This window comes from Pistacia vera, unplaced genomic scaffold (assembly GCF_008641045.1).
Source record: "Pistacia vera cultivar Batoury unplaced genomic scaffold, PisVer_v2 Contig802, whole genome shotgun sequence".
NCBI classification, from domain to species: domain Eukaryota; kingdom Viridiplantae; phylum Streptophyta; class Magnoliopsida; order Sapindales; family Anacardiaceae; genus Pistacia; species Pistacia vera.
The window spans coordinates 39,866-64,932 of record NW_022196671.1 but is presented as its reverse complement, the minus strand read 5'-3'; the positions used below and the strand labels follow the sequence as shown (position 1 = coordinate 64,932).

Sequence of the window (25,067 nt, the reverse complement as noted above, 5' to 3'; positions counted from 1 at the left end):
TTATCAATAAACCATCAAAATCCAAATTTTCCCAGAATGCTTCACATATTATAAGGTCATTGATTCCAAATAACTTGGAAAAGACATGGTTCTAGGTGTTAATGTTTACTCAAAACTTCATAAACTTAGAATTCTTCCAAGTGATATTCATTACAATATGTTTTTCCAATCTTGGATGACTCAACATAATCTCTTTCAGCTTGCTCTTGAACCCATTGAAAAAATCAAGTCTTGGCTCATATCTCATTCTTGTGCAAATTCTCATGTAGACTTTCTTCACAATTGTTCTCACCTATTATGGCAGAATCGAGAATTTTTCATTCATCTTCCTTTTATCAAAAGTGAAGATATCAATCCAACCAAAGCCAATCACTTTGTTATGTCTCCTAATCATCTCAGTCTTGCTCAACAAGAATGTGAGTAGCTCCTTTCTCAAGGGCTCATTGAACACACCGACCATCAATAGGCATGTGAATCTTTATATGTCAATAAATGTGCTGAATAGACCAGAGGAAAACTTTGCCTTGTTATTAATTACCACCCTTTGAACTTTTTCCTCATAAATGAAAAATTTCCTTTACCATCCAAGGATACCTTATTTGCCAATTTGCATGCTGAAAGAACCATGAAGAGGTGGCAGAAAATGTTGATGGGAAGCATGTAAACAAGACATGCATGCAAAGATGTGGATTAATAGGATTCAAAAATCGTAAATAAAGCATAAAAGCATTATACCTTCTCCTAGTGCTTAGGTTTGATGAAGCCAAGATTCAAAAGTATGAATCCTCCACACTTTAACACCACCTTGAGAGAATGAGAGAGTGCCCGAACCTAAGAGAGAGAGCTTGTTTTTCTTTTGAGTGGACAAAATGAACACTTAACCTAAAATGCAACCATTTGCATTTATATATACATGGGTAATTTTTTAATTACTTGTTTTTCACTTGCATGCCCCAATAAAATCTTATTCTACAAAGAGCCCAAGCATTTATTAATTTGCCCTTTGAATAATCAATATTATTAGGGTCCATGTAAACTAAACTAGTTTACATTAACAACTAATAAGTTTACCCTTTTGCCCTTTAACTATTAAAAGGTTATTTTAGTTCACCTTATTTATCTTAATGCTTTAAGATATAATAATTAAATACAATGAATTATTGCTTGACCATTTTAACCTTTAAAATGTCACAAATAATTTTCTATGTAACTATTACCATAGAAATCCTGTCATTACCCTCGAAAGGTGCTAGCCCTCTTCGGATGATCATTTCTCTCTCTTATCCTTCTCTAACTTCTCAAGGCTATTGGTGTAACCATGTAGGTCCACCGTGGATTAGCAGTGAGCCGGTTCTGGATGAATTCGGAAACCTGTTCGGAGGCCCAACGACTATGTTAAACATCTAGTAATGTGCCATAGTCCCTAAACCACAATGAAGAAATACTTCATCGAACCCTTTTTAGATCATATGTACCATGCAAGTAAAGTCCCTCCATTGATATATCATGACCGAGTACGGATTCATGGAACATCAAAATCCTAAACTCGATCTTCTATCGAATCGTCGATCAATATGTCCGGAACTTGTCATCACAAACTTACTTTCGTATGACTAATAATAGACTCTGGCCAGGGATTCTGATTTTTGGTATTTATTGATGTTTGTCTAGGAACTCGAATCCGGATGGAGTCAGTGGTACTCCTGATCCTATATTTCCGAGTCAATGGATCCTGTTTCCGAATATGAACAATGCATGACCAAATAGGCTTTATCATACGAAACAAGTCTCATACTTATACACCGTATGGACTATATGCATCCGTATCAGATTTGATCATAATGTCTCAAGTCAAAAGACTACATTGTGCACTGATATAACCAAACAATAAATCATTTACTACATGCTTTTCCAAGTGATTTGTCGTTATTCGATCACGTTTGAAAAACAGTTCACTAACCGCTAATCCATGTTAATGCCCCAGTGACATAACTATCATCGTCATCCGTACTTATATCAACTCATGATATCTTTTGGAAGCATCCAGTATGCCTACTATGCAATATAGTTGCCCAAATTATATTGCTTCCGTAGGGAACCTTTGGATAAATTCATTTACCGATTAAATGAATCATCTGGACAATTCATATACATGCTTTATTTTCAATGCATAACTAAATAAAGGAAGCAATTTATATATATGAATTGAAGAACTCTTTCTTCTATTATTTATGATATATTGATACAAGACAAAATGCTCTGAAACTGACAACATGAATTGTTTCTAGGACATACACTAACATACACTAGCAAACTCCCACTTGCACTAAAGCCATTCGATGTTTTATCTTATACCCATCTTCTCAAGATGATGGTCCAATTACTTCAGTATCATCGCCTTAGTTAGTGGATCAGCTACATTTTCTAGTGAAGGTGTCTTCAGAGTTATAATCTCTCCAACTCTAACAAATTCTCTCAAAATGTGATACTTGCGCTGAATGTGTTTGGATTTTTGGTGTGCCCTTGGTTCCTTTGCCTATACAATAGCTTCAGTATTGTCACAGAACATGCTTATCAGGTAAGCCATGTTTGGAACCACACCAAGTTCAATTACGAACTTTCACATCCAAACACCCTTCTTTGCTACTTTTGAAGCAGTAATGTATTCAGCTTCTGTAGTGGAGTCTGTTGTAGTTGTCTGTTCGGAACTTTTCCAACTAACAGCTCCATTACATATAAAAATGTACCTTGACGTAGACTTTCTATCGTCAATATCTGATTGGAAATAAGAATCTGAGTATCCTTGAATGTTTAATTCTGAACATCCATAACTCAGAACTAGATCCTTAGTTCTTCTTAAGTACTTAAGGATCGACTTTACAACCGACCAATGTTTCTCCCCTGGATTTGATTGATATCTGCTCGTAACACTTACAGCATAAGCTATATCAGGTCTTGTACATAGCATTGCGTACATTAAGCTGCTTATGATAGACACATAAGGCACATTACGCATCCGCTGTCGCTCTTCATCAGTCTTTGGACCTATCTCTTTGGAAAGATGAAGACCGTAAGTGAAGGGCAAGATACCTTTCTTAGAGTTCTCCATGCTAAATCTTTTTAGCATTTTCTCTATCTACAATTTCTGGGATAATCCAATTACCCTTTTTATTCTATCTCTATAGACACGAATGCCAAGGACATAGGTCGCTTCTCCTAAGTCTTTCATCGAGAAGGTTTTGGATAGCCAAACTTTAACCTCTATCATCATGCCTATGTCATTTCCCATCAAAAGTATGTCATCTACATATAGTATGAGAAATGTGATGGCATGATCTTTAACCCATTTGTATACATAGGGCTCATCCGGATTCTTGACAAAACCAAACGATTTGATTATGTTGTCAAATTGAATGTTCTAGCTTCTTGAAAGTTGCTTCAATCCACAAATGGATCGATGCAATTCGCATACCTTATGTTTTTCAGCAAAGGATACAAAACCTATTGGTTGTTCCATATAGATGTTTTCCTTAATAAACCCATTAAGGAAAGCTGTTTTGACATACATCTGCCAAATTTCATAATCATGGTATGCTGCAATGGCTAGCATTATACGGATGGATTTAATCATAGCTACAGGCAAGAAGGTTTCCTCATAATCCAATCCTTGTTTTTGAGTATAACCTTTCGCCACCAGTCGAGCTTTGAAGGTCTCTACCTTCCCATCCTTGCCAACTTTTCTCTTGTAGACCCATTTGCAAAACCTATAGGAACTATTCCTTCTAGTGGATCCACAAGTGACCATACTTGATTAGAATGCATTGATTCTATCTCAAAATCCATCACTTCCAGCCATTTTCTTGAATCTCTATCCAGTATTGCTTCTTTGTAGCTTCTAAGATCATCACCATGATCATCTACTCCCACTAAGTAAGATTCAAAATCTTGCTCATGTAGGAACCCATATCTTTCTGGAGGTTTTAATATTCTAGAAGACTTTCACACTAGAACCATAGTATCTGATATTGAGGTTCGCTGAGTGGACGTTCCAGCTTCAACAATCTTGGTTCTTGGCTCTTCGAACTCTTTATTGAGTTCAATATTTTTTCCAACACCGCCTTCCTCTAAGAACTCGTTCTTGAGAAAGCGCGCATTTCTATTGATCTAAACTCTTTGATCACTTGGGAAGTAAAAGTAATGTCCTAAACTATCTTTAGGATATCCAATGAACTGACCCTTCTCGAATTTAACATCCAGCTTATTAGATTTAACTAATTTAATATAAGCTGGACAACCCCAAATCTTCATATAATTCAGACTTGGACGTTTTCCATACCATATCTCAGATGGTGTTTTCTGGACAGTTTTAGACGGGACCTTATTAAGGATGTGCATAGTGGTCTGGAAAGCGTACCCCCACAGAGACATTGGCAAGTCTATAAAACTTACCATCGATCGTGCCATATCTAATAGGGTACGATTTCTCCTTTCAAACACTTCATTAAGCTGGGGTGTATAGGGATGAGATAATTGTGAGATGATCCCATTTTCTTTTAAGAACTCCTGAAACTATGTACTCAAGTATTCACCCCCACGATATGATCGTAGTATTTTAATACTCTTTCCAGTTTGATTTTCTACTTTATTCTTGAATTCTTTGAAATTTTCAAAGGATTCAAATTTGTATTTCATTAAATACAAATACCCATATCGTGACATATCATCTGTAAAGGTAATGAAGTATTCAAATCCTCCCCTAGCTAAAGTGCTGAATGGTCCACACACATTTATATGTAAGAGTCCTAATAGTTCTTTAGCTCATTCTCCTTTATTCTTAAATGGAGACTTGGTCATCTTTCCTTGGAGACACGATTCATCGGTTGGATAGGGTTCAGAACCCAATGAGTTTATGATCCCACGTTCTCCAAGTTGTACTAATCTTCTCTCTCCTATATGACCCAACCTATGATGCCATAGAATTTTAGGATTTGATTCAGATCGAGCTCTTTTAGTGGAAATGGTATTGATTGAAGCATAGTCATTTAGTTCCAAGACATACAAACCATTTGTATTCACAACTTTACCAACTAAAACATTTCCAAAATTTATTGAACATTCATTTCCATTAAACAGTACATGGTAACCTACTTTACACAAAGCAGAAATAAAAATGATGTTTCAAGTGGCTTTTTCAAAGTACAATACTTTGAATAAATTCAAAACATGTCCTAAAGGTAGTCTTATTGGGCAAGTCCCCATGGCCTCAGTTGCAACTCATGTCCCATTTGCCATCCTCAAAATGATCTCGCCCTTTGTTACCTCAGAACTATTCTGAAGTACCTGCAAAGACATACAAACATGAGATATTGCTGTTGAATCTAATATCCAAAATGACTCTCTGAATTAACACTTAATTCATATTCAATCATAAGATGTTGGTTCGTACCTGCTTTTCCTTTGCCTATCCTCAAACTGTTCAAGTATTGAGGACAATTCCTCTTCTAGTGTCCATCTTCTCCACAGTGGAAACATTTTCCCTTTGCATTGGCCTTCTCTGCCTTTGTTGTTGGCTTCTTGAAGCTCTTATTCTTGGATCCAACTTTTGGACCTTTCTTTTGTTGCTTTTTGGGCCTTTTATTGGTCCTGCTAGTGGAGGTGGCAAAGACATCCTCATGTCCTTTCCCTTTCACATTCTGTCTATGAAATTCTTGAATCACATTTAGTAATTCTGAGAGGTTTCACTTAATCCTATTGAGATTTTAGTTAGTTATAAACAGTTTATAACTTGAAGGAAGGGATTGTAGAATCAACTTCACTTTGAGGCAGTCTGGCATGACCACCTCATATCCATCCAGTCGACCTAATCCATTGATCATCTGGAGGTACCTTTCCCTCAACTTCATGCTAAAGAGGGATGCACATAACTCATACTTAACCATTCTTGGATTTTCACTGTATAACTTTTGTAAAGCTATGAGGGTATCATAAGCATTCGAAACCTTTTCGTGCTTAGTCTGAAGTTCTTTATTCATTGAGGCTAGCATGTAATTTCTAGCCCTCTTACTATCCTCTCTCCATTTTTCAAAAGCATCAAGCTCAGCTTGTGGAGCATCGAGTCCAATATCAAGTGGAAGAGGTGCTTCCAGGACATAAGCAATCTTTTCGAAATCTAGAACGATTATGAGATTTCTTTGCCAATCCTTAAGGTTGGGTCCAATTAACATGTTGTTATCTAGTATCTTTAGGAGAACATTGTTGGCCATTTTTTTGCTTATATATCACAAAGATGAAACTGTTAGAGTAGATGCCCTAGAGCCAATCAATTATTGTAGAATTGACTCCTTGCAATAATGTTCATTCATCAATAAAAGACATTTTATTCTATATCGAGTAAATCATCATTGTACGTATTGATATATGTCCTTAAAATGGTAAAATCGTGACGAGGGTATCAACTGTTTCAAATCTTGATAGTGAAAACCCTATGAGCACATATGGTGGCCATTCTAGAACCGTCTGTAGCCCTAGTATTATTCTGAAGTAAGGGCACAGATAATACGGTAAGGCTATCATAGTGTTGAATGACCCTGTCGAAAGGCAGTGACTGATCCCACTTGTCAAGGTTGTTTGGTGACAACCTGGTGCAACACACGGGTGCTTGCTATAGGCAAGTTTACTAGACTGACCCACCAGAGGATTCCATACGGATGGTAACCCTAGTGTCTATGGAACAAATCCTCTAACAAATGGTGGTGCATGTGATACTTAGACTTGAGATCATTGGAGCGCCTTGTGCACCGATTGGTATAGTTTGACACTAGCCAAACGTAGTTCTATTCAGAGCTGTCAATACGGTAGTGATTGGATGCATCAAGACTATGGTGGATCGATAGAGGATTCATCACTCCCGGGTACGGGGGAAGTTATCTCACGACCTAATTCAGTAAATGACAATGACACTAAAACTGTGGCCACAATGGGATTGAGTTGTTGCTCTATCCAGTTTATAATTCAGGTCCTAGTAACTAAATACATAATTTTGAGAGTAACCAAGGCTGACACTATTGCTATGCCCTGGTCTTGTTGAGATAATAGATGATAAAAGGATTGGATTGTACGATAACCATATCGTTGACAGGTAGTTGATTCGCTGAATCCGAATCTATCGGGTGGTCATGATGCCTTGCTAGGGGCCAATCTTGGTTTGTGTTTAGTGAGATGATTAATTGGTGCTAATCGTGATACTACACACTACTGGTATGATGAGGAGCCTACGAGTCACACACATAGAAGATAATTTAAGAGTTAGTTTATAAGAAGGGCGTTTTCGTCTTTTTAGGCAAAACGGTATTTTGGTAATCTCACAATGCAATTAAATTTGCTGAGGTTGTAGCCTTTATTTAATTTGATATTAAAATTAAATAAGTGAGATTATGTTTAAATATGTGTTCGCATATATTTAAATAAATTATCATTATTGTTAAATGTTAATATATATATATATATATTAATTGAATTTAATTGAGATAATGATTATATAAAAATTAAAATATCTAAATGGGGTTGTTTGGATACAAGGGGTGTTTGGGTTGGTGCCCAAGCCTATTCCATGAATGCAACACTTTGTGAAATTAATATTTAATTCATTTCAATCATTTGATAAAATCCCCAGCCCCCTTTTTCTCTCCCACGCCAGTTTTCCTTTTTGCTTGAAACAAAATTTGCTTGATTTTGTTCTTGGTTTTTAAGGCTAAAGAAGATCTAGCAAATCTCTCTCTAGTTCCTTGGGGTTATCTTTGTGTGGACTAACGGTGGTTCGATCCTACCCTTCGATCGGTAGCGAAACTAATTTACAGTTAAAGTTAGAGGAGACTCCAAACGTGGGTATGGTTTCTTAACTTCTAATTGATTTTTCTGCAGATTTGTATTTAATGCATAGATTGTTAAATTTGTACCTTGATCTTGGTTCTAAGGAACGATCCATGTTGTTTATGTTTTTTGTTTCCGTTGCCATAACTTAATCGTTTCCTAACAAAAACTGCAAAGAAAAATAATTTTATTAGTTAGTGTCTTGTAATCATTTTAAACTTTTTATTGCATAATCAAATTAGCTCCCACTATTTTATTCGAGTCCTACACTCTCTTAGATAGGATTCAAAAATTTTCGTTGGATTAAATTTCTTAGTGGGGAATCAATTTCTTATTAAATTCAATTAACCTCACATAATAGAATTCTTGGTCAATTAAGTCTAATAAGTAGGAAACTATTTTCCTTTTATATCACTATATAAGATTTGATCTATATTCCTTGTCCTAGCTTCAGATACCTCACATAATAGAATTCTTGTACCCTAGGCTAGTTAAATCTGAACCACTGTGCTTTCTTAGGATGACATTTTCATCATGTCCTCACATAATAGAAATCTTGGTCAAGATGAAAATATCAATCCAAGAACAAGATCAACTTAATTCTATGATATAAAGATCATATCCCGCACATAATAGAAATCTTGGGATATTAAAATTTATGTTAAAGAATTTAGTTATCCCATAATGGGAGACTTGGATTTAATAATTTTAATTGGGGAGATTTAGGTTTAACCTTAGTTAATTAATTTTTTTACCATGCCATGTTTAACTAACTTTCCATACATATCACATATATGCATAAATTAAAGCATGTGGGTTGACCATAGGGCTTTTCGAAAATACATCCTACAGGTAAACTATTTACCCTAATCCTATATCTTCGATCGGATCATCATTCGGATGCTCTTCGGGTTCCCGTCCAGCTGATTCAATTACAAATTGGATCTTAGGCACGTAGGCCCGATTAAAATAAATAAATAAAATTTAATTATTACAAGTCATTTAATAAAATAATATTACAAACACCTTTGAATATTTTGAAAACTAAATAGCACCCATGATCAACCCTCTAATCTAATATTCATCCATTACATAAATAAATATTAAACATTCATACCAAATATAATAAACAATTATTTAAAGGCATGAATATAAACAATTTAAAATATACTAATATATATAAATATATCTCATATATAAATAGATATTATATATATGCATGTGATAACTTTATCATAACTTTAGGGCATGTAATAATTACACATTTCAAGGGAATCATTACACAAACACTCTTGTCATATTTCACCCAAAGATATAATAATGATTTTGTTATTTAATTATTAACATCATTTCAAGACTTTTCAAAAAAGTCATGCATGACATAGATAAATGAGTTTTATTACTTCAAGAGTAATCATTCTAGGACACAAGTTACTTTAAATAAAGTAATGATTTTTATGACACATTTATCTTCTAAAAAACAATCATATCATCTTACATCACCCTTTTTTTTTTAAACTATTCAAAAACAAATTATTACATTTCAAAAATATAATAATTTATGCCATGCAATGATGCATTATATGATAATTTAATCAAATTAAATATCATACATTAAAATTACCATCATCATGTATATATAATATCATAATTCATCACATGAATTAATAATCCATAACTTCATGCCAACATCATTTTCCACCACTAAACACTTGCAACATTTGCATACTTAAAACTTTTAGAATGTCAAAGCATAAACAATGTAATCAAAGTCATGTAAATGAACATGCATGATTATTTCTTTAAATAATCATCATGCAACATTTCCCAAAACATTATTCATCAAAGCATGAATGAGATGACAAATTTTATGGCAAAAAATAGTCATGGCTGAACATGACAAATATGAAAGCCATAACATAACACATGCATGTAGTTCTCAATACATCTCATGCAATAACATCATCCATGCAAACATTATCAAATTTTAACACATATAATCATATTAGAGCAAGATGAAAAACACATTTTCACAAAGTAAGGAGATGGCCGAATCATATACATGCATTAAACATGCTTATTCCAACTAACAACTCATTCAATACAAAAGTATGCTCATTATCAACATTACTATCATTCAAAACACATGAGAATGACATGAAAAACAAACATTTAACTTTGATCTAGGTGTGGCCGAGACATGCATGTAAAGAGTTGGGATGGAAAACTCATTTTTTGAACCAAAGCACTAACATGCAAACTCAACAGTGTATGATGAACATGTGAACCATGGAATAACATGACTTTTGCTCAAAACCAACATGCAAGGAGCTTTTAAGCTCTAATACCATTTGAAAGAACCATGAAGAGGTGTGGAAAATGTTAATGGGAAGCATGTAAACAAGACATGCATGCAAAGATATGGATTATTAGGATTCAAAAATCGTAAATAAAGCATAAAAGCATTATACCTGCTCCTAGTGCTTAGGTTTGATGAAGCCAAGATTTAAAAGTATGAATCCTCCATACTTTAACACCACCTTGAGAGAATGAGAGAGTGGTCAACCTAAGAGAGAGAGCTTGTTTTTCTTTTGAGTGAACAAAATGAACACTTAACCTAAAACGCAACCATTTGCATTTATATATACATGGGTCATTTTGTAATTACTTGTTTTTCACTTGCATGCCCCAATAAAAACTTATTTTAAAAAGAGCCCAAGCATTTATTAATTTTCCCTTTGAATAATCAATATTATTCAAGGGCTCATGTAAACTAAACTAGTTTACATTAACAACCCATAAGTTTACCCTTTTGCCCTTTAACTATTAAAATGTTATTTTAGTTCATCTCATTTATCTTAATGCTTTAAGATATAATAATTAAATACAATGAATTATTGCTTGACCATTTTAACCTTTAAAATGTCACAAATAATTTTCTATGTAACTATTACCATAGAAATCCTGTCATTACCCTCGAAAGGTGCTAGCCCTCTTCGGATGATCATTTCTCTCTCTTATCCTTCTCTAACTTCTCAAGGCTATTGGTGTGACCATGTAGGTCCATCATGGATTAGCCGTGAGCCGGTTCTGGATGAATCCAAAAACCTGTTCGGAGGCCCAATGACTATGGTAAACATCTAGCAATGTGCCATAGTCTCTAAACCACGATGAAGAAATACTTCACCGAACTCTTTTCAGATCATATGTACCATGCAGGTAAAGCCGCTCCATTGATATAACCTGATCGAGTACGGATTCATGGAACGTTAAAATCCTAAACTCGATCTTCTACCGAATCGTCAATCAATATGTCCGAAACTTGTCATCACGAACTTGCTTTCGTATGACTAATAATAGACTCTGGCTAGAGATTCTGATTTTTGGTATTTATCGATGTTCGTCTAGGAACTCGAATCCGGATGGAGTCGACGGTACTCTTGATCCTATATTTCCGAGTCAATGGATCCCTTCTTAACCATCGTTCGTTTCTGCATATGAACAACGCATGACCAAATAGGCTTTATCATACAAAACATGACTAGTCTCGTACTTATACACTGTATGAACCATACGCATCCATATTGGATCTGACCACAATGTCTTAGGTCAAAGGAGTACATCGTGCACTGATATAACCAAACGATAAATCATTGACTACATGCTTTTCCAAGTGATTTGTCGTTATTTGGTCATGTTTGAAAAATAGTTCACCAACCGCAAATCCATACTAATGCCCTAGTGACATGACTATCATCGTTATCCATACTTATATCAACTCATGATATTTTTCGGAAGCATTCAATATGCCTACTATGCAATATAGTTGCCCAAATTATATTGCTTCCTGTTAGAGTCATCAAAGTGACTCTATTTTGTTAATAAAAATACCCCATGTGTGATTAAATTGGAGTATATTGAGACAATTAAAGAATTTATGAATTTATTCACGAAAATTGCTTCGTAATATTTTTCTTATGAATTTAACATGTTTGGAATGATTTTGGAAAGGATATGAGTTGATATTAGGTTGTGGTTTATGGATTAGGGGTGATTTTGTCTCATTTATGCTATTTAGGGGGTAAATTGTCATATTTATAAGGGTTGATTTTTTCACTTTTTAATTATGCAGGGACCAAAGTGAAGTTGTTTCAGTTTGTCTATAAAAAGAAGACGAAAGGTCGCGTGCAGGGGAGGCTGTTCACCTAGTTTTTCGGCGAGCTCCAACGACCCTTCGTCTCCCTTCGACGATGATTCATCTTCCCCGACCATCTATCATCTTCATCAGCCGTCAACGTCATCGTGGGAAGTGAAGAGCTGCTGCGACGTTTCATCTTCTACCACTGCGACGCTTCGCATTCTCGGCCAGATTTCTCCATTTTTTGGTGACGTTTCAGCTCCCCAAGACTTGATCTTCATTCCCCATGGTCGGATCTAGCATTTCCAAGCTTCAGCCGCCGCAAAAACAGTCAGAATCCATCATTTTGCTGCCACGCCTCTTCATCTTCTAGCAGAGATCTTGCTCATTTCCGATGACTTTTCACCTCCCTAGGATGTGATCTGAACTCCCTATCACCAGAGCTTTCCATCAGTACCTTCGGATCCCATTTTCGCCACCATTTTCCGGAAGACCCGTCGGAAAATTAACGTTTTTCGGCGAGTGCGATTGTTCGTATTCCGGGCCGTCCGTTGATCATTTTTGGTCCTTCTTCGCATCATATCATTGTTGGTTACCTCCTCTCCGCCATGATTAGCTCCGTTTCCACCGTTTCAGCCTCCGTCATCACCATCATGAGCGGTTGAGTTCTCGGTTGTCTGTTACGGTGTAGGCGAGATCGAGATTGACTTCATTGATCTCCTCTTCAGCTCTCGACTAGTTGGATGAGTCCGAATGTTGGACATTTGGTTAAGTTTCTTGTATTCAGATTATATTTGTTTTCGTTTCAGTTTGTTTGCGATGCTTTAATATTATTCTGATGCTCAACGTGTTGAATTGATACTGTCCATTGAGAACCTTTATTGATATGCAACTTTTCGCATAATTGAATGTCGGCTTGAGATTATTGAATGTTGATTATGACTTTAAATTGCTTCGGTACTGATTGCAATAAAGTTGTAGTAGCGTTTAATATCATTTCTACTAGGAATGCATTTATTGTGTAATTAGTTGATTGGATGATATAGGTTGATAGGTTGTACTTGTTAACGTTGTACCAACTAGTGGTGCTTAAGGGTTTAGGATTTTTCGGTTAGTCAATGATAGTCTTTAACCAATCGATCTGTAACTAAGACGACGGGGAGACATGATAGATTATACCTAGATTGTCGGGAGATATTTCTATTGATTTGCCTAGCCTTGTAGGTTTAGGAAATTGAAGAGTGAAGAGAGGAATTGTGAGAGTTGGTCTTGAGTCAAACCGAACCCGTAGCGACAACGCTTTTAATATTGTGTTTTAGTTAGCAATTTATTTAATGCTTTTAATTTCCTGCAAGTAATTAGTTTCCTTAGTTTTAATCAATCATTTTGCCAATTTCTCTTTCGTTAACTCAAATATACATTAGGTCGTTAGTCTTGCTCTCTGTAGATTCGACCCTGCTTACCGTAACTATGGTATTTAGGTTTAATTTTGTGACTGTGACGTCGGTCTAACACTTCCATAAGGAACCTTTGATAATTCATTTATCGATTAATTAATCACTGGACAATTCATATACATACTTTATTTTAAAAGCATGACTGTAAATGAAGCAATTTATATATATGAATTGAGAACTCTTTCTTCTATTATTTATGATATATTGATACAAGACAAAATGCTCTGAAACGGACAACATGAATGTTTCTAGGGCATACACTAACATACACTAAACATGCCCACAATTTTTTTTCAAAGTTTGATCTTAAAGCATGTTTTTGGCAACTTGGATTCATCCTGTTGATAGTCTAAAACAATTATCTGTACTCCTAACCACATTACCAATTGTCAGTCATGCCTTCTGGTCTTAAAGTTGTTCGTTCCTTGTTTCAAAAAGCAATGCAAGGATATTTGCTCCTATTCTTCATACATGTCTCATCTACATAGATGATATCCTAGTTCTCCAAAAATGAAGAATCTCATGTAAATCTTCTCCAATTTGCTGATATAATACTTCATGGTATCATGCTTTCTAAGAAGAAAATGCAGATTGCTCAAAGAAAGACTGATTTTCTTGGAATGATTATTGCTAACGGCAAGTTGAACTTCACCCCACATTAATAATGAATTCTAGAAATTCCCAGATGTTCTTACACATGAAAGAATTCAACAGTTCTTAAATTGTCAATTACATGAAAGTTTCATCCCCACTATTTCTCGGATCACTACTTCATTGTCTCAAATGCTTAAGAATAATCCTCCTCAGTAGACTACCAAACAAACCACTACAGTTAAGAATCTTAAGCAGAAAGCATTCCTTACTCAACCAATTAAAATTCCTTCTTCAGGCTACATACTCAAGAGGGTATAGTTTTTTTTTTTTTTAAACAAGATGATGCAAAAATTCTCCATCTATGTGGATATCGAAACTACCAATTCAAGCCTTATCAGCAACATTACCATTCAACATTCAAGGAAATTTTAGCAGTTAAGCATGCGATTGAAAATTTTGAGTTTCATCTTATTAGACATCATTTCATTGTCAGAAAAAATATGAAGTCTTTTAATTAGATGCTCCGATTAGCAAGAAAAAATTCTAGCATCAACAACTGCTGATGGTCGTAATGGTTTAGTAAGTATTCCTTCACTATTCTACAGTCTACACATCAAAGGCCACACCAACATTATAACAGATTATCATTCCAGACCCAAATGCAAAAGTCAAAAACCCAATCTAGTTTGTTTCCTAAACCCCATATCTCAATTGCTTCCTTGCTACATGTTCCATTCACTATCCCAGTCCAATCCTTGTTCCTCTTCATCTACCCTTGTGCTAGATACACCAGCTGAATTCAATGACCTTGTCAACACACATGCCATTGATGATAATGCATCCATACTCATGTTTTCTTATCAACTCCAATGCATTCAACGTTATGGTCAATCTATGTTTAAAATGTTAGGAGTCCTCCCAGATTACCCAGTTTCAAAAATTTTATATTTACCTCCTAGTCGAGGTATCATACTTCCATAAGAGTTATTATGACTCTTTTGGTATATATTACACCTATTATCACGTTCCTATTCAGTTTCCTATCTATTACATGATTAATGTGATTTCTCAATATCAGTCATCCTCAAATGAGTTAATATTTCCAGAGGAGTTATTATGATTCTTTTGGTATATGTTACATCATTATCACATTGCTATTCAGTTTCCTGCCCATTACATGATTAATGTGATTTGTCAATATCAGTCATCCTCAAATGATCAGTTAAATTCACTGATGAATTTGCTCAAATGGTTTAAGCCTTTAGACAAATGGAAAACCCTTTTCATCCAACAACTTGCTCAATACAAAGGTCCTAGGTAAACAAAAGAAGTATGGTCCATAATGTTCCTTCATAGATATCATTTTATCAGATCAAATGGTTTGTATTATTCAAAACAACAAGTGACCTTCCATAGATCTTATATGTATGACTTAGTTCATAACATGTTTGATCATTTGATTGAGGTTAGATCCATTCAAAAGATACTTTTTGAAAATAATCAAACTACGTTATCACCATCCTTTCATGAAGACGCTCAAACAATTTCCTTTAGATTACACAACACAATTATTTCAAGCCAAGTAGACATGCATAGATTCACTTATGGCTGACTTAAATTCCACCCCAGATACATTAGAAGCTCAAGATTATCCAGAATGGTGGTATCCAAATTCATAGTTAAACACTTCTTAAGAAAAGGAACTTCAGCAGGCTCGTGATAATTATCGTCATACATGCAAGAAGCAGCATGTTCATGCATCAAGTCCATCACAAACTTTCTCTTCAAATCTTCATCCAAATTCATCTACCCCACAAATCCTTGTTGATTGGATTCAAGCAAACGAGATGCCTTGTTTTTCGTGATGAAGACTCTTGGAATGCTACAAATTTATCAGATGATTAAAGCTCTTCTATATGCAAATTTATCATGAAGAAAGTTTTTAGGTGCTCTGTGTCATAAAATAAATGTTTTCAGATACTATATGTTATAAAAGTGATGTATTTGTCATTTATGTTTATTTGTAAAATATTAAGAGGACATATGGTAGTTGGGCTTTATCTTTCCAATATTTTTCTTGTGTCTACTAGGTATCAAAGATGTTTTAATTATAATGTCAAGTTGTCAACTATTTATTTATGGCCATGTGATTAGGTTTGTATAATTATGAATGGTTTCTACCATTCCACCCTTGTAAAAATTACTATAAATAAGAAGCTTTGCCTCTTGTTTAAGGGGAGAGCAAAAGTTAGAAAAATTCCTTATGTTTTCTTACTTCCCTTGAACTCCTTCTTCAACCTCAATGATTTTGTAATTCTCTGAAAATGGTGACAATTACAAAAGACCCATACTACTTCTAAACACTGCATTTTCACCCTTGTTTTCTCTACAATATCGATCTAAGCCAACTTATTGGTTTTGATAGTTGTGTGTGTGTGAAGGATTACCTCCCCTCGGCTATTAACGTCTTTAAGGAGGTTTTGGTCACACTACCACTACCACCCTCATGCTTGTACTATCTACAATTTCACCCTTGTTATTTTTTACTAGTTTTTCTTAGATGATGATAGAAGTTTTGTGGGTGTGTTTGTGTATGAGGGATAAGAGAAGGGTTTTGACTATGAAAAACCCTTTTCAGGTGGCGTCGGTCAGCTATCATAGTTTCCCCATGTATGTATTTATCCCCATAGACTTCTAGTGTTGTCTAGGAAAGCTAGTACCCCAATAATTTAAAAAGGATATTTAATAATTATTGGGGTGTTTTTGATAGTATTCGAAAAGCTTGGGTATAATGAAATACGCAATCACACAAGGGGGTGTATAAAATAAACCGTTTTTCTTTTTTAAGTTTTCTTAATTTTTCAAAATTTTTAAAAGCATTTTTTTAGTACGTTTTTATTTAGTATTGTTGATTTTAGGTTAAGGATTTGTGCTATTTAATTTTTCTTTTAAGTTTTTTTAGTTATTTTAACTTTTTATTTATTTAAAATGAGTCGTTAATAAATTTTAGGGTAAATTAACAAGTTCAAAATATAATTTAGGGTAATTCCTAATTTTGTTTGGTCAAATTCAGTCAACTTTAATATTTACTGGGATCTAAGTGGTAGTTTACTAGTTTTACGAGCTTTAGGGGGTACAAATGTATTAATTCTTAATAATTATAAAAAATTAGGTGTTTAAAGTATTAATCGCGTATACGCGATTTTCCTTTGTCAAATCATTTGTTTGGTTTAATTTGACCTCCACCTTTCATGAGATCAAAATCAAGTGTCGAATCACATTATTGGGGCATGTTGTCACTCTTTCAAAGCCTTTGGATTATAGATAGAGATCCTGGTCTACTTCTAATACATGATCCAACGGGTGACAAAGTGAGTTACAATATGTGAGTCAATCAAGCAAATGGGGAAGCATCCGGCTATAATTAATAAAAATTAAGGAACAACAATAATTGATTAGAGAAATTGATTATAATTTAACCAAAATGGTAGAATGTCTAATCAAACAAAACAAACAATGTATTACGATAAAAACTCTCATGAATATTAATATTAAATTCAGCACAACCAAAATCTAGTACTATTTTAAATTAAAATTTAAGGTTTTACCGACTCCATTGTCTTGTTTTATTTTGTTTTAAAAATACAAACTGTTTGTCTTCCTCTCTCTCTCTTCTGTTTCTGTCTTCTCATATTTATATCCGACCATCCACTTTCTTAAAAGCCTATTTCTAGTAACGAGAAAGAAACTCATATTATCGAAATCTCAAGAGCGGACTGCTCAAAGCGCTTCTCCGAAACCCCTTTTTCAAGCAGCAGTATCAGACTCTTCTCCTGAAATGGTGCGTATTCATCTTCTCTTTCACTGTTTCGTTCTTTTTTTTAGTTTTCTTTCTTTTTCCAAAACATTCTTGACGATACCAAATATATATATTTTTTTGTTCTTTAACAAAACTAGCTGTTTTCCAGCGATTGAAAGGGGTTTAGAGTGTTTTTTTTGTTTTTTGTTTTTTTTTTTTTTTTTTTTTTTTTTTTTTTAATGTATATTATATTATATTTATATTTGCTTGTGAAAATATGCTGGGAAGCTTAAAGATAATTATGTTAATTTTTCGTGAAATTAAAATTTTGCTTAGGAATCATTATTTTTTCTGTTTATTTTTGCTTTAAGACAAAATAACATGTGCTGTAACCATAGGTTCTGTCAAATTGCAAGCCAAAACACATTGGAGTTGTAGAGCATTAGATGACCTTTTTGTCTGAGATTCAAAACGGAATATAAAATATTACCAAATGTTTTTTAGAAACAATTTGAACGCAAAACAAATTTTGACCCTTGTTTTAGACTCTTCAAAAAACTGTTTCTAAAACCACTTAAATTAAACTGTTTTTTTTTTTTTTTTATAAACAATAATAATAAAACAACTTGAAATTCGGCAAACAAAAATAAATTATTTAATGTCAGTTACGTAAATGAGAAAGCATTTGCTTGGCTGATTGTGATTTGGTTGGGAATCGCTTTGGCCGCGGTCCAATGCTCTGTTGTAAATGTTGGTTCTCCAAATGGTGGTATTAACAAACGCCACAAGGTACATGTAAACCCAGGGATATTTATGTTGTCTTCAGGATCAGTTGTCAGGAGGTATTTTTATTATTTTCGGTTTGATAAAACTAATTTATTTTACATTAATATTTATATAACTTCTTATAATCTCAAAGATGATATACAATATATGGTGGGTTTTTATTTTATAATACAAATATCCTACCTAAGACAATATATATAGATTAAATATAGAAATTATAGTTACTTTTCACACTCCTTTATCTATAAACTCCTTTTTTCTTTAATAATAATATAAAAAAGGTTTTCGGAGATGTTCTTATATCACTTAAAGTAATCTTACCGACTTTCTAAATTTTATATCCTTTTCTCTTTTTCTTTTTCTTTTTCTTTTTCCTTTTCTTTTTCTTTCACGTCTTTATTTTTTTTTCTATATTTATGTGGTTCTTTTTTTTATTATTATTAGAGTAAACGACTTTTCCTAACCCAAGATTTACCTTAATGACACTTTTTCACCCAAAATTTTTTAAAATACTGTTTTCTCATCTAAAATTAATATTCAGTTACTATCAAAAACCGATTTTGGCGGCGAAATTTCTCTCCGTCACCACCATTTAAACCTCCAGGCTCCTCTCTACAAAACCTCTCTCACTCAGGCACTTGATTTCTCGTTGATTCCAACGATGAATATTTAATCGACCACCACCATCTGATCCACCGGCCTCCACTTTACAAAAATCCTTTTACTTTGACTCCTAGTATCTCGTCGAATGCTGACTGAGAAAATGAAATGTATTTTAGGTATTAACGGAATATAAACGTTGAGTGAGAAAATGGTATTTTAAAACATTTTTGGTGGGAAAGTGACATTATGGCAAACCTTAGGTGGGAAAAAGTCGGCTTCGTTTGTTTTGTTTTTTTTCAAAATACTCTATTTCTGTCCTTAAAAAAATGCATGTTTGTTTCCCTATTCTCAAAATCATATCCTATAATATTCAACTTTTAAACCCCTCTAGGTTTATTAATTTAACTAAACACCCCCAACAAAAAAGTTTTTTAAATTGACAAAAACACCCTCACCCACTCACATTTATCAAATTCCAGCAACCACCGTAGGAAACTGGTCGGAATCTAGCGTAATGGCGCACTACCGATTGGATCTGGTCAGTAGTGCACCGATCTGGCCAAAAAATGCTAGATCTACGACCAAAGATTTGGCTGTTGACAACCAGATCTTTGGTCACATTTGGCAGTCAATGACGACTAATATATGACCATTATTGACCGTCAATGACAACCATATCTTTAGTTGTCATTGACGGCCAGATGTGACTAGATTTGGCTATCAACGACAAGATTCGACCGTAGATCTAGCCAAAAAAAGCTATAGCGGTGCACGACCGGCTAGATCTGGCCGGTCGTGTGCAATGAAACAAGATTTTGGTGGTGGTGGTCGGAATCTAGCAACCGTGGGTGGGTGGAGGTGTTTTTATCAATTTATAAACTTTTTATTATTAGGGGTGTTTAACTAAATCTTACCTCGTAATAATAACTCAACTCAACTTAACAATAATATTTCAAAAATACTACTCAAAATAATAAAACAAACACAACCGTGGTTACTCTTATTATTATTCTTAAAATTAAAGTAGCCGACCCTGATTATGCCCAATTGACTTTTACATATAGACTTTACAAATTAAAAAACCAATTGGGTAGCACTTATTCTGATGATTATGTGATGAATTTAGGAGGCGTGTTAAAGTATTTTAAAGAAACTTCGTTTTCATACATGCTTTGTTTCCGATCAGACATTTGTTGATTTACTTGCAAGATATAATAAAGTACAACAAAAGTTTATCTTATAATCATAATTAATAAATTAAATATCTTTCTTTATTACTTTTTTGATATGATCTTACAGTCCAACGTAATATTCTTTTTAATATAATAAGTTTGACTTAAATTCACAGTAATTTCATATTTTTTCATGTTTTCATTTCCCCATTTTACAGTCCCATATTCATTATATTGTCAAATTTTAAAGGAGTCTTCTCAACGCCTGGGTTTAATCAAATAAAAAAGTCTTTATCAGAATTTAGAAATAACAGAAATTCCCCTGTTGTGAGTGAGCCGTTAGTGTACGGTTAGAATTTATAATACGATGAGTTAATTAATATTTATCAAATTGCCTTTTTTATTTTGTGTATACTTTAACTTTAAGGAGATTTTTTGTATTTCTATACGATAAAGGAGATTTTTGTTATTTAATGTTCTCCAGGTTATATTTTTATTACACCAATTTTAAACGTATTTTAGCTACAACTGTGCTTATGAGAGCTGAAATGTGGTATGGTGTGGTGCAGGTTAAAGATGAAAAAAATAGTTCTAACAAAGCCATTGATGTTTGAGGAATCAAACGGTGATTACAAACTCCAAATATTCTACAACGCATTTTAAGTCTTTTTAAGAAATATCGACCAGGAGCCGATCTCACGCGCTTCAGGCAAGTTTTAATATCTCCCAACTTTTTTGTTTAATTTTAGGTCCCTCCGTTTAGGCAACAGTTAGTCTCTGTTCTGAGAGGAATAGCAATTGGGTGGATTGGGATAGGTTAAACCCAACCCAATTAATGAGTTAAACCCATATAAAATTTAACCACCCACTTCATTATATAAGTTAAGATATATCGAGGTTAAGGTGGAAAAGGCCCAATCCTAACCTATAAACTGGGTTGGGTGGGACCCGCCCAGACAAGTTTTGTTGTCCTTCCCTAGTCTGAACCTAAATGTCTTAGTTTCTAATTTGTCTTAACTTTATTTATTGGTTTGGTTGGTGGATGGGTGGTATATATGCTCAGCTTTAATTTTCCAGTTTTGACAATATGTATTATTGACTTTCGTTGACTTGCCTTTGAAAATTCAGCTGCCACAACCTTCAACGTTCCCAATCACACCTTCAATGTTATGGCGAGTCAGTGTACTGCATTAATAAAGATCTGTTGACCATTTGCACAACATGTGAGAGCCACTGGAGAGATTCACATCCGTCGTCGCTTGGAGCATTTCCACCGCACGGCCTACCATTTTGGCTCTGCTCCTTTCAATTCCGTTCTTGGAGAGACTCACCATGTTTCTAGTGGCAACCTCAATGTTCTATTAGAACAGGTATTTGCACTTCAATTTGCATATTAAATGTCGTGATCAATTTTATGTTTGTTAATTGTTGTGCTTAGCGGGTTACACAGTATCCATCATCCCCAGTATCTGCGCTCCATGCAACCAATGAAAGGAAATTTGAACTTATTTGGTGTCAACATCCTGTTGCCAAATTCTATGGTATTTTATTCTTATTTAATGGTATAATTAAAATATTATTAAGTTTATTACGTAATTATTTGAAATTAAAACTAATTGTTGTAGTTACTTCAGTGGAAGCCGAGGTTCATGGCAAAAGGCAATTAAAGCTACATAATACAAGAAACTTACGAAATGAACTCACCAAAACTCTTGATTAGATTTCTTCCAGTGCTGGACTGAATGGTTGGCAACGTTAGAATCAAATGCCATGAAAATGGCCTAGAAGCGAGTTATGTTTCAGAGGCGGTTCTTTACTGGGCGTAGAGGAAGACTATTAAGGAAAAATCTTTGAATCGTTATCAATGCAGACTCTGTATGAGATCGATGGCCACTGGGACAGGTACCTAAATTTTGTATATTAAAATTTGCAAATATATAGTGTGAACAAATAATAGAGTTACAACATTAACCCCCCAGAGGTTGATGAAATAATAAATAAAATATCCCCCTAAAATTTGGAAATAGCTAAATCATAGCTGTTAGGTTTTAGTGTTAAATAAACAGTAGAGAGAAATTTGGTAGTACTTAAATTCATAACAATGTAAATTCTAACGGTTCATAGGTTTTTTTGAGAACATAGGGGTATATTTGTTATTATATAATACTCTGAGGTCTATTTTTAACTCTAAATATATTTTGCTTTTATTAATCTCAAATTTCAAAATTATAGGACTGTCTCAGTGAAAGATATGCAGAAAGGGAAACGTAGAGTAATCTTCGATGCAAAAGAAATTCTTTATGGCTCAAAACTCCTATTGCTAAGGATTCTCAAGTATGTTATGAATTTATATTTTGCAATATGCATGTTTAATTATGATAGATTTTAGTTAGATAATAAATTTAATTAATTGGATATGCCTACTAATAATAAAAATGTTATCACTTTCTTTAATTTTTTTTAACATGTCTTGATTGACCTACTTATATTGAGAGGGGTTGGTGACCAAACTCAAGATTTTTTTTTTTTTTTTTTTTTTTTTTTTTTTAATTTGGTTTTTTTTATTTTATTTTAATTGATTGCATTTGTATTATATTTCTCGATTTGATCCCATTCATCAACTCTTCCCATGTTTTAAATTATTTTATTTTGAATTTGCCCCCCTTAAGGTTAAATCTAAGTCCGTCCCTAAATGCATGATGAAACTAAATTAGACAGATTGGTTGAACGTTATTCCATTATTGTCACCAATTATTTAATGTTTGAATATCAAAATTGAATGTACAAAAATACTTCTTCCGTGAATATATATGCATGCATGAACTCTTCATATCATGTTAAATTAAATATAGTTCGTAGGTACTTAATATATATGGGTTTGATTTTCTTCAGGCAGTGTGGCCAAGCGAATCAGCGGCGGTATGGGCTGAGGTGAGCCAAGGCATATTGAATCAAGAGTGGAGAAAGCTAGAGATGCGAAGAAAAGTGTTGAGGAGAGCAAAGGAAGCTGTTGAGAGAAAGAGAGTCAGCAGGTGAAACTTGGGTTCCCAAGCATTTTAATCTGACGCAAAGCAAGGAAGAGGTTGGGACTGCTCACCTATTCAGGAAAGATTACCACCAGCTCCATTGTTGTCCCTCTTTGATTTGATATAGAATTTTAATGTAATTATTTGTTTCTTAAGTAAAGGAATAAAGGATGCAGAATTCTATGAACCCCAATTAACACCATTAATTGTCACCACCATTAAATGTTAGTAAGTTGGTTTATTTCTTTTCTGAGAACCCGACTTATAGACTTGGGTCAACTCAGCCTTCACCACTCACTCCAACCCAACCACCAAAAAACCACTTAAGCAAGAAAACAAAATTAATTTGGTTAATAACTGGAGAAATTAGTGGATTTGTTAAACTAAAGACTAACACGCCAACATGACAAATTTTGATTTGTTTAGGCGGGTAGCATTAACTCTAATCGTATTCGTCTCATATTCAACCCGTTGTTAATTGTGACATATTTAAGTTGACGGTTCTCAACCCACGAACTATTTAATGACACAAATAATAAAACGGTTTACCTCAACCCACAAACCTATTTATGACTCGTGAACCAATTTATGACATGATTATATGTTTATGACACAATTAGTTTGTTTATAAAAAAATCAATAATATAATAAGGTATGACATAACTGAAATTTTAATAACAAAACAATAAAAAAAACATATTTTGTTAATTAAAATCAAACATATTAAGATAAACCCCCCCCCCCCCCCCCCCCCCCCCCCCCCCAAAAAAAAAAAAAAAGAATACACGATACTGTATTAAACTGGTAATCAGGACGACGGAGGGGTCAGGAAGGCCAGCTGACCCTCCTTAAGTTTTGAAAATTTTTAATTAGTTTTACAAATTTGCCCCTAAATGAAAAATAAATTACAAAAGAACTCCAATCCGTCAAATAAGTTAAACTCTCATTTTTCTTTTTGGGTTGTCAAAACTAAACTCCTCTTCCTCTACTTTCCAGACCGGTTTTTCTCTATTGCCCATAACTGATTCAACAACTTAGATTTCAAAATTTTTCCTAAATTTCTAAGTCTTTATCCACACAAATGCAGTTTTCTCCCAACTATCAAGCAAACAAACCCTTTTTTTCTTTAATTTGTCAAGTAATACTAATACATTTTATATTTGTATTATTTTATCTTGAAAGTTTAAGGTTAAATTATTGATATTGGGACCACAAATTGTACCCTTTTTTTGATAATATCTTAGATATGCAGCTTCAAGAGTTGAATAATCGTTTTAATGAGGTAAACATTGAATTGCTTGTTTGTTTGATATGTTTATGTCCAAATGAATCATTTATTGATTTTAATAAACAAAAATTGATGCGCCTTACCAAACTTTATCTAGAAGATTTTTATGACTTAGAACTCATGACACTTGATTCTCAACTTGATGTTTACATTTTGGATATGTACTCTAATGTCAAATTTATGGGAATGAAGATCTTGCAAAAATGATGGTTGAAACTAAGAAGGATAGAATATTTCCATTTGTTTATTTGTTGATGAAATGTAACCCTTAATGATGTGGCAATGGCTTACTTGAGGGATAGATTGGTGGATATGAATACTTTAATTCTAAATGG

The 25,067-nt window shown here is 33.9% G+C and overlaps 1 pseudogene; it reads left to right on the top strand.

Moving 5' to 3' along the window:
- Positions 1-23,571, top strand: part of LOC116117288 — a 43,110-nt pseudogene extending 19,539 nt beyond the window's left edge.
- The last annotated feature ends 1,496 nt before the right edge of the window (positions 23,572-25,067 follow it).